General features: G+C 48.4%; 1 long non-coding RNA gene across 2 annotated transcripts; it reads left to right on the top strand.

Annotated features, from left to right (window-relative positions):
• The first annotated feature begins 6 nt into the window (after positions 1 to 6).
• On the top strand, positions 7 to 2,410 carry LOC119277272. 2 transcript variants are annotated; one of them, XR_005137022.1, is made up of 5 exons: positions 7 to 892; positions 974 to 1,240; positions 1,618 to 1,779; positions 1,888 to 2,098; positions 2,214 to 2,410. It is a non-coding gene; the product is annotated as an uncharacterized LOC119277272 (long non-coding RNA). The 2 variants fall into 2 exon arrangements; XR_005137021.1 differs by having other exon boundaries at positions 7 to 1,240.
• Positions 2,411 to 11,977: the final 9,567 nt, after the last annotated feature.

Below are 11,977 nucleotides of genomic sequence, written 5' to 3'. Positions count from 1 at the left end.
CACCGCTCCTCCGCCATGCGCCGCCCCCTCCGGCCACCTCCCCTCCGCCGTGCGCCGCCACCACCCCTGCGGCTTTCCACCACCGGGAACACTCGACGCCGACGCCGCACCTTCCCCCAACTCCTCTCTCTCCTCCTTTGCCGCACCGCTCTTCATCACCCGGCCAACTCCGTCGAAACGGGCAGGCGGCGCTGGAGTTCGCCGGAACGGGCCGGCGAGCGGTAAGAGCCGCGGCGGCGGCGCGAAAACTGACGGATTCAGGCGCGGCATCGACGGATCTGGTGACTGGTGCGGCAGCTTGCTAGATGGCGGCGGCTGGTGCCCTACTCATCCAGAGAAAGAGAGAGACAGAGCGTGAGGGAGAGAGGAAGAAATGAGAAGGAGAAGGGGCGCAGGGTGAGGGAGGCAGGCAGGGCGGCGTGTTCCTGTTGAGGCGCCGGCGTGCGGTTGCCGGCAAGGGTAACACATCTCGCTGGAGCACACGTTGTTCTTGGCCAGAGGCCTCGGATCGACCGGCTGGGCTCGGCGCTGCTGAGCAACGACGGTGGCGGGGGGTCAAGGGGATCGTTGAGGACGCCAGCAAGAACCTCTTCAAACTACGCGTAATTCCTGTACCATTGGCTTTATCGGTTATTTGTACGAGACTCACCCTCTTTGTGTCGAGGAAAGAGCCGGAAGGAGAGTACATGGATGAGGAGGGGAAGAATGGCTAGGCAGATTGCCCACAACTTTGCACAGGTGCAGCCAAACAAAGCCTAGCTGGACATCATTTGTCAAGGTTTGCACACAACTACACACTGAAAATTCTAGATGGGTTGATTCAGATTTTGGTGCTACTGCCTATCATCCATAGCATCTCCTCTTTTTACCACCAGCCACCACTACCACAATGGTACAAATCTCATCTGAACTCCATGTCACTCCCTTGCCTTAATACCTTCTTATACTTGTTGTTTGTTTGGTCCATCTTCAGTTCCTCACACAAATCAGGTTGTCCCACCGGCCTACAGAACTTGGATATTTGCTACAACAGTCTGCCATGTGGTTCATTACTTGGTTGATGCCCATCGAGAGTTCAAGACTAATCTACACTAGACATTCTTGATTCCTTATTATTTGCATTATTTTCAGATCCATTACCTTCTTGCGTATCGTCATCTATGCAGCACATGCCAACAAGCTCTGTCGACGTGGTGCGTATATAGTAATCTAACAAGGCAGTACACATGTATGCAAGCAGGTATGCATCAATGGACATAGGCTCCCAATTATCTTCTCGCTCTGTACTACTTAGACCACACGCAAGCACCCATTATATGTGATTTTCTATGCATCTCGATTTCATCCCATATCAAAGATTTTTTATCTTGATTTTCTTATGTATAGCACATGCATATTAGAGAAGTCACATCTGCTTAATTATCATGTATCACAAAGTTAGGCAGTAGTAGAATAAGATCATACAGCTGCCTGTTATTTTAGATATTATCATGTATAGTAAGGTGCTAGTTTGCAGGAAATAAAGCACAATTTAGACACGAAAAGTTTGAACATAACCAACGCAGTTTTATCTTGCATTCATGCGACTCGCCTTTAAAGTGTTATCTTTGCACACAGAGAGACATATGAGACCATGAGGGCATCCTATAGACAAAAAGGACATTCGAGGAATTAAAAAATTGAATCGTCTCCACAGAACAAACTGCAAGCTTTGAAATCATTGAAGTGTTGACAATTCCGTAATCTCTTAACATAGGCTGCCGCCATCATGCTTCTCAGGTAGGCTAATCCTTTTCTCCATCAAGTTGTTCATTACGTTCACGACAGTGAGTAGCACAGAACCTAAACAAATGTATAATATTGTCTGTTGATGTCCCCACCATGAAGGCCCGGAGGCTCTGTTCATAATCACCTCTCGCCATATCCGGGGAGGATTATGGTCTAGGGCTCTAGGAAGAGCGGCACATGATGCTGTAGTGTGGCTATTGTCAATGACACGGTCGTGATGTTGTCCACTTTGTCCCGGTGGTTCGAAAGCAACGCAATGACATCATGTTTCTTCTCCTCAGCGAGTTTATTATTTTTCATAGACCTCATGGTATAAATATAAGTTCTTGATTCTTCTCCCACTCGATCATATTCATCTGCATCTACTTGGTTGAAATATATTTTTTCCCGAGTGAATACCTTGCTTCTGTACAACTGCTATGTAGGAGAAGAGTACCCAGGGCTGAGGAGACAAGTGCTGGAGAGGGTGGGATGCATCAGGATGAGAGGGAAGAAAGTGCTAGAGGATGTAAACATTTGGAGGAACATGTATATAGTGATTCTTTGTGGAAAAAAATGTATAGTGTGGTTGGTGTATACGTCCTTTTTGTGATAATAATAAATGAAGTGCATTCTGGTGCTATGGCCGTGACTGAAGATGCTAGCGGCAAAAGCAATTGCGACGTAAGTGTGAATAGCCTGGTGTGGTGCCTCTTTTGATCCTGCTTTGTTTATTTTGCAAATCATTAATATATTTTCATCGCTTTTCTTCTTCCATGATTGCTCTAATCTCCAGCAGTTTTGTGTTGTTGATAATAAGTAGTTTATGCAGTTGTGATCATGAAATTGTATTGAGCAGAATAGGAAAATGTTAGTATTTCATTAATGGAATAGATTATGCCTTAACTCTGTTCAAGATAGGTCTAAGATGTGATCATGGAATTTTACTTAGAAAAAAGGTTATTTGTTTAATGGAATAGATTGTGCCTGAACTCTGCTTGATTATGCCGTAACTGCTCGAGACAGGTCTCAACTCAAATATTTTGGAAAGAAAAATGAATGCCACCTGAATTATAAGTTTATAACACAACGTGTCTCATTCGAAATTGTGCTTACAAGGTGTTTGATCTGAAAACTACGTTCATGTATACAATGTGGTATAAAAGGTTGATGAAATCATCATATGAAAATGCTTCAGCGTTTCAAAATTACGTGGTACAGTATTATCAGTTTTTTTGCACTATTTCCCAGTTCTCTTGAGGTACTATTCCGCAATCTCGCCTGCCAGATAAATGAGGGGTTTTGTTTACTTAATGTGGTTGCCTGATTAACGAAGTCATAGTTTCTGTTAGCTATTTTTTTCCACTACCTAAACAACAACTTATCTTTCTACCTACAATACACACTACTCCTTGATTATGTACAAGACACGCATGGTGTTGATGTTCCGAGGGTTAATGTTCATTTTTAGAGGAAAATAATCTCAGATTTCTAACTGAACTATAATCACATCTAGGTATGGTTGTAGAACAAAGAACATATTGCACATCAATTTAATCCCTTCTAGATTGCTGTAGAACAACTAAAGTTTATGTTCCCGTTGCAACACACGGGCAATTTTCCTAGTACACCTAATGGATATATTGTTATGGCATAGATCCAACAATGTTGTGCCAACTTCCCCATTTTTCTATATGGATGCGTACACTACAAGAGAAGCCACTCCCAAGAAACAAATGTAGATGGGTTATACAGGAAATAAACAAATGTAGATAGAGGGTAGCCAGGCTGAGAACCATGTTGCTAGAGGTTCTGTTGCCGGAGTAGTAAGGGTGACGGGAGAGCGCAAGGTGAGCTAGCTTATATGCACAGATGCTTGTCCTAAAGAAGCATAGTCACCAGCAAGTGGCATACATCATCCACAATGAGTCAACCAGAAACTGAAGATTGATTACTTCCTTCAAACCACAGCGGATCGGTATTGCCCGTCGAACAGACAAACAATCACGCGGTTCATATCAACCTGATCAGCGTGAGGTCCGTGAGGCCCGAAGCAGGGACCGTGTGGTCCGGCTTAGCGTCTCTGCCTATAACCTAGTCTCGTCGTGACTCCCCATTAACAGTGAATCATAAATTCCCCCCTCAAAGAAATGGTTATGCAGTCAGTCCAGGACATGTGTATAGGGATGGATTTGAGTAACAAATCACATGAACTCAATAAAACTTACAGTATTCTCATCTGGATCAATGAAATTCAGGTATTCAAGTTTGACAACTTCCGATTCAGATTACTTGAACTCTCTAATATACTGATCACCTTGACACCTTCTGTTGACATCTACAAATTATCTATAAATGAGATGTAGAATAAATTGGAAGTTGCACGCATGCCCTGAGCCCCTCCCAACCTGACTTAGAGCCATTTGAGCCCCTCGAAATGATGCACGCCCTGAGCCCCTCCCAACCCATAGGCCCCAATTGAAACTGGTCAGATGTCAATACGCACCTCCGGCTAGTTGCTCGACATGGTGGATCTGGAAACGGTGTGCCCGATGACTCTAGATATGGCTTGAAAAATCGGACACATGCTTCAGGGATGTAGTGCGCCACTAATTTGCGGATGGAGCTCGTCGCCGGCTCGAGAAAAAGATGCTCCTTGTTGCGCCTTTAGGAAATACTGGAGAAGGAGGATAGCGGCAGGAGAGTGAGAGAGACGAAAGGAGCGTCGTGTGGGGTGTGGGTGCACGGAAGGAGACTTGTTGAAGCCCATTAGGCCCAATTTGACACCAGGCGTCCAAAATAGTCACCGGAGAAGCTGCCCAGAAAGGAAACGCTCAGTTTTAGCGAACACAACGATTCCACGCGGGATTAAGAGTAAATCTGATGGCCAAAAACGATCTAAACTGATGATCCAAAGGCTGAAAATGCTAATAGCCCTAGAGGGCTGGAAAGGTGCTCAGTCATAAAAGAAGAAGACCCAAGAAAAATGTCCAAGAATTGAATTTCTCAACAGATATTAACTTGGAACAGAACACTCTTATCATCTCTACATTGTGACCACTTTTGCATTTGAGTGTCAAGTAAATTTATATTCAAAGCGTAATCGAAAAGGTGGCATGTATATTAAAAGCTTAATTGTGTGATTTCCGATACCGTTTCTTGGTATGCAGCAGAGGTAATGTCAATGATGCGATGGCTCAAAATAGTTTCAACAATGGAGAAGGTTTTGCATAAATATAGGACATTACCCAATACAGATGAAATGATATGCTCACAACTCACGTACGGGCGTAGCCTAAATTTAGTTTTTGTACCTCGTATATGTCAACACTGATGTTCGGATAAAGTTCACATCATCATATTTAATTTAGATTTGCTACAAATTACTGAAGTTGCTCAAAAGGGCCCACAATCAGACATACACCAGTCTTAAAAAAAATCAGGCACACACTGAAAGCACCAAACATTCCATAATTCTTTCTTCTTTGCATGAACTGCACAAACATTAGATATGTCATTTTATCAGATATATGAAGAAATTAGAAGTGCGTAAGAGAAAACTGATGTTTGCGCATATGGATCTATTTTCCTAAACAACCTGATGCATATATAGCCGGGAGTAGCTTGTCATGAATAATTAAGAACAGACAAGCATGGAAAATAACTAAGCAATCATTTGAACACATTGGATATGAAAAAAATATGACATTACACTTAATTAACCTGCCAGCAGCCATTGGATCCTAAGTTTCAGAATTAAGGAACAAAAAAACCCCATAAACACCCTACAGAAATTTGTTGAACCAATAAGCCAAAACCAGTCCCGAGCACTTGGGCGTCAGTAACTACAAGAAGTTAAGAGCAGAAATCAGCATCAGTAGGAACCCGATCAGAGCGTGAAGGGATTGTAGTGGGAATGGGAAATCCGCAGCAAGTTGAAGATGAATGGGCGACCTAGTGGAGAAGCATAGCTGCTTGATGCTACTGCGTACTGCTAGAGGAAGGACGACAAACCTGGGTGACGGGACAGAGCATATATGCAGGTAATTGAGGCGGATTAACCTCTCGATCATCTTCGTTGGTGATAGAAGTTCAATGGACGCACGACTGTTTGCTGCCACACATCATCCCGCCGCGCTGTGCAACCGAACAAACCGAGGCAATCGAGCCGACTCCATGCCGTTGTCTGGTGAGGCGCTGTTACCGTCGGCATGGAAGTCCTCGTTCCCGGATCAATCGGTACCAACGTGAAGGCCGCTGGAGAGGCGCCGGCGCTCTCGCCTCTTTGATCCCTGAATCCGCTCGATTCGGCCGCTCCTCACCTCCGGTTGATCCAATCCAGCGCCTCGCATCGGGCACACTACCGGCCGCTCCTCTGTGCGCCTCAAATTGGGACTGGATGGACACACACACGACCGCTCCTCTAGATCCTTCGTGGATGAACCCCTTTGGCGAATAGCAGGTAGCAGCACGGGCTCGAACTTCGATGATGCCTCGGCTCGCCGCCGCTGGCCTTGGTTAGGGTTAGCTATCACGCCCCACGACTGGTCGGTTTGATCCTTTTCCTCACGGAATGCTTCCTCGCCTCAGCCGACAGGTATGCTAGGTGGGCTGTTTGGCCCAATTAACCACATTAGTCAGAAAAAGTTACGGGAGCAGCTACCCTCAAGAAGCTGCGGGGACGGGGGTGTTCAGAAAATTTCTACCATGCATCCAATGGCCCAGGACAGCCATAATTTGAAATTGGACGGCTTCAAAGGCAGATAGCGTGAGAGAGCTCCTAGGGTGCCCAGTTATAATATATTAAAATATTTTGTTTTAATGAGTTTTGATGCAGGCTATATAAGCAAAGGCAAGTTATAATGCAAAGGGCAAATTTATTGGCATGGCATGTACCCACTCACGTACATGCACATGCACATGCATGAAATATGGTGCAACTAATGTTTGCATGTACGTGTCCGGCCACATGCACGTAGGCTAGCTAGCTGATATACATTCTTATGTATTCTTGTATTCATATACCGACAAGCTCGCATACGTACCTAAATACAACATGTGTATATGCCATATATACACGTATTCGGGTATACACGACCGGCCGACAAGCGTCTCGAATACCCGTATTAAGCAGGTAGTCAACATGCGATTGACTCATAAGGCTTGCTTTGGTCTTGAAGGAAAAACGATGCACGTTTGCAAAGGAATAGGTACGTCGGCAGCTTTCACGCATATATGGAATTCTTTCATTTTACTTGTGCAGGCGTGTGGGATAAGAAGAGCAATGTTTTAGAATGAAAATTTTAAGAAGGAAAGTTTCGACCGGCTTGGCAATCAAGAAATCAGATCGCTTGTTTCCTGCCTAATTGGTGGCCGACCCCAACCTATATAAAGCTAGCACAGGAAGAGGCAGAGAAGGGAGCAGAACCTCACGCACGTACCCGGCGGAGACGAGGCGCGCACCAGGGGAGAAAAGACGGGAGGCCAGGAGAACCTCACGCTCCAAGGGGATGCGCCCTTGGCGGCTGCGTCTAAAGAAGACGACGCGCCTAGCGGAGGAAACCCAGTAAGGCTGCAAGACCTCACATATGCACAAACATCAGCAGAAGAAACGCGTCCGTGGCGGCGGCGCGTGCGCCCACGCGGCGTAGCGACGGCAACCTCACAGCACGCGCGAGGAAGCACAACAGTGACGCGGCAGCCGCAACAAGCCGACAAAGGGCAGCGGACGCATGGTGGCCGAGACCGCTGGGCTCCCTCGTTCTATTCTTGTCTTTTACAGGTTGCTCCTGGCAATATCGTGTACACCCCAACACTGAGAAGGCAGCAGGCGAAACCCACGAGCGACGCGCCCCTGGAGGCAGCGTAGAGAAGGTCACAGGACGCATCGGTGCCGGCGCGTGCGCAATGAGGAGGGAGACGAAACGAGGATAGCCGACGCAACAACAAACACAACCGAGGAGACGACGGCGCGTCCGCGACTGCACGTTTGCAAACCATGCACCCGATGTGATGAGCCCAAGAGGAAGAGACGCCGGCCACATCGGCGGCCTGCCCACGGCGAGGATGTAGGCGCCCTAGGAGATAAAGAAACGGGAGCTGATCAAGACTCACTGACTAATTTTATTTGTTATTGTGTATTTTATCTCTATCAGGTGATGAACATCTATACAAGGACCTCACACACGAAGGAGGTCCGCCCTTGGCGGCTGCTTCAAGAAAAAGACGACGTGCCTAGCGGAGCAAACCAGGGGAGCGCGGCGGTGCCCTCGCACACACCCGTATGGACGAGGACGAAGCAGCCCGTCATTTTCTTCTTTTTTATGTACATGTGTGGAGGTGGTGGATAACACATCCAACAGAGATGGCAGCGGAGGACGCGACGCTCGTCTTCTAGCAAGTGCAACAGAGCCGGTGGATGGTCCACCCAGTGGAGATAACTCGGAAGCAGCCGGAGCTTGCCAACAACATAGCCCAGCCTCTAGCTCCTTTGCAGGTCTACAATGTAAGCTCACAGGACCACGACGAACAGGTCCATGGTGAACAGGTTCATGGTGAACGGGACGCCGGCGTATAGGTTTTGCACCATGCTTCCAGGAGGAGACGGTGTGGCGGAACCGAAGATCGCGACGATGTAGCCCGAGTCAACTCCATGGCGAACAAGTCTCTCCGGTGCACAAGTCCTTGGCGTCCCGATCGCGGCGAACAGGTCGTTGGTCTTGCTTACTGAAGGAGACGGCATGGCGGAACCGGAGCTCGCGACGACGTAGCCCGAGTCAAGTCCATGGCGAACAGGTCTCTTCGGTGCACAAGTCCTTGGCGTCCCGATCGCGGCGAACAGGTCTCTTCGGTGCATAAGTCTTTGGCGTCCCGATCGCAGCAAACAGGTCTCTTCGGTGCACAAGTCTTTGGCGTCCCGATCGCGGCGAACAGGTCGGTGGTCTTGCTTACTGGAGGAGACGGCGTGGAGCAGTCGGAGCTTGCCAACGACGCAGCCCAACCGCTGGCCCCGGTGCTCTACCACGGCGGTCTACATGCCACCGACGAACAGTTCGCGACGCACAGGTCATGGCGAACAGGTCTCTGATGCACTGGACCGTGATGTTCCAATCACGGTGCACAGGTCATGACGCACACGTCCTTGGCAAAAGGGTCCGGTCTACAGGTCCATCGGTCGCCGGCGTACAGGTCACCCCTTTTGGTGTTGCACCCACCCAAGGTGATGTGGCCACCTTTCGTCGACCCCGTAGGGAGGCGGCCTTGTCCTAGCAGACCAACAAATACGGGGTCCAACTGATACAAGGCGCCGCAACTACTTTGATCATCTATCCACAAGTTCGCCGGGTGGTGCCCTCGGATATAGCGAACTATCATAAACTTGGCATTCAATCAAGTGAGGCGCACTTATCACGGCAGGCAAATTCTTGGCGTACAGGTCTCGACGTACAGGTCCATGGCGTCGCCGACGTTCAGGTCACCCTTTGGCGTAGCACCAACCAAGGCGACGCAGTCTCCGCGACACCACCTTTCCACGGTCCTGTGAGGCGGCGCCCTTGTCTTGGCGGACCGTCGTAAACTCGGCGTCTAGCCGGGACGAGGCGCCAACCACACTGGTCATGCCGATGTGAGCGTGCGACGGTTGTACACCGACGCCGGTCTCCTAAACAACTTACTCCCGCGAGGCATACCCCTTGCATACCCCGACGAGTCCGCTAGGTCGTCTAGAAGTCCAAGCCGAGAAGGACCCATGCAAATTCAACCCCAACTACATCATTGCCGCCAAGACCAATGAGGCGTGACGGCGAGGGAAGACATGGCTAGCACAAAGCCATGTTTTGAGCGGCGTGTGTATCGACGAGGACACGGGCTCTGCCGCTGCCCACACATCACTATCATCATGCATGGAGAACGCAAAGCAAAGAAGACGAAGACGACCACACAGCTTAATCGGAGGTATCCCATGGAGTAGCCCATAGGAGTAATTAACCAGGAGCCTTCCGAGGCCCCGGGAACCAGAGACCGCAATCGTTACAGTCAGGCTGGCCGCGCTAGTAGGCCGCTGAGTGCATATGTAAAGGGAACTTGTAATTTTGTTTCTCCGATGAGAGATTAATAAAATGCATGTTTCCCTATGTTTATTTGTGTACTTAGTACACTGGCATGCCCGCAATGTTTTATTTCCCCTAGTGCGTAGAGAGATAATAATACAATAACCAACGTTATTTTTATTATTTCTCGCGTCAAACAGTTCTATAAGATCAGGATATAAGTCTGAACGTCCGTTACCGTGGACACGACTATTAAAAGATAATCTTCCCTGCAGGGGTGCACCACGTTTTCCAACACGCTTGATTAATCTGGCCGGACACACTTTTCTGGGCCATGCCCTGCCTCGAAAGATCAACACGTCGTAGCCCTACCTAGGCTCAGCAGAGAGGTCCCGCCGGTCTACATCCTAAGCACTCCGGGGTCTTGGCCCATCGCCCGTTGCACTCTGGATCGTTGCGAGCAGGGCGGACCAGGCTCCACCACTATAGGATGGTGCCGGCCCAGCCATGCCGCACTGCTGAACTAGACGTCTGACAAAGCGTCGGCTGATACCACGACGTCGAGGCCCATAACTATTCTCGCGTGATGGTTGGTGCGTAAAGGCCAGAGGCCAACTCAGAACAAATACCCAAACCATAGTGTATTATTAGCTTGCGGAGACGAGCAGAGACTCATGATCGAGGTGACCCCGTCACCCCGCCTCGTGGACTTACGGCAAGGGCCCAGAATGCCCGGCAGTGCCACGTCATTATCTTGCGGGTGCTCTCCGGGCCTGCCTGACTTTTTCAAAGGTCTCAAGTAAAGTCAAGGTAACCGTGTGTCCAAACATCAAGGGGAAAACCCAAGGAATCACCCCCGGTGGATTCGACTCGATGTAATCATCAAGGTGAACGTAAGAGGAACCACCCTCGAGGTTCACACTTGAGGTGTTGCACGACAGAGCCGTATCAGGAATGGTGAAGGAGGAACCACCCTCGATGACCACGACTGAATAGCTACACTACAGAGATCTCATCAGGAGTGATGTATGAGGTTCCACCCTCGGCACTCGATGGTAACTCTGCAGAGTCGAGCAACAAAAAGGGGCGTGATGTGATGTGAGGTGTCGGGCTCCGGTTGTCGATCACGTTGATCGAGTCGTCGACAATGAAGCGGGGGCAACAAGGACAAGATGGGGGTCACTGATGGATCAGTAACCAACCTATGCTAAGCAGTTTAGGACAAGCAGGTAAGGTACAACAGCAGGTACAAAAGCAGGCTATGCATCAGAATAGGAGCAATCAAATACAGTAGCAAAATCTAATGCAAGCATGAGAGAATGAAATGGACGATATCGGGATGATCAAAGGGGGCCTTGCCTGGAAGCTCCGCTGAAAGGGAAGAAGTGTCGTCGGTGACGTAGTCGATCACAGGGGCATCAGCTGCGGTGTCGGGGTCTACCGGAGAGAAGAGGGGGGGAGAAACAGTAAATATAAAACACATAGAGGTAATACAGATGCACGACAAGAACACACGCAGTGCTAGGGGTTCTCTAACGCAGTGTTACACGATACTGGTGAAGGGGGAAACATCCGGGAAAGTCTTTCCGGTTCCGGACGTTTGACAAACAGATGAACCAGAGGGAAAATGTTGCATGTTCGCTATGCTAGGGACGTGTCGCGGATGAACGGACCGCGTATTCGGATTCATCTCGCCGTTCTGAGCAACTTTCATGTCAAAGTATTTTAATCCGAGCTACGGTTTATTTTATATGATTTTTCAAAGTTCTAAACATTTTCTGAAATTACTTTTAATTCGAAATAAAAAAACTGAATATACATTTGTCACCTAGCTCTACACTAGTCTGAGTGTATGACCAACGGGGTCCAGGAGTGGTCCAGTCAGCAGAGTTGACCCAGTCAACAACCCAGTCAGAGGTGACCGGTCAAAGTGAACAGTGTCCGCGGGACCCAACTGTCACGGGGAGTAGCTAAAATTATTTTGGTTATTTATTTTAATCTCCACGGGACCCGCATGTCATCTGTACATATACTAATCTAAACACTAATTATCATCTACTCCCTTCGTTCCTAAATAATTGTCTTTCTAGAGATTTCAACAAGTGACTACATACGGAGTAAAATGGATGAATCTACACTCTAAACCATGTTTACATACATCC

The sequence above is a fragment of the Triticum dicoccoides genome, chromosome 3B, assembly GCF_002162155.2.
Source record: "Triticum dicoccoides isolate Atlit2015 ecotype Zavitan chromosome 3B, WEW_v2.0, whole genome shotgun sequence".
NCBI lineage: Eukaryota > Viridiplantae > Streptophyta > Magnoliopsida > Poales > Poaceae > Triticum > Triticum dicoccoides.
This window is presented reverse-complemented; position numbering and strand designations above follow the sequence as displayed.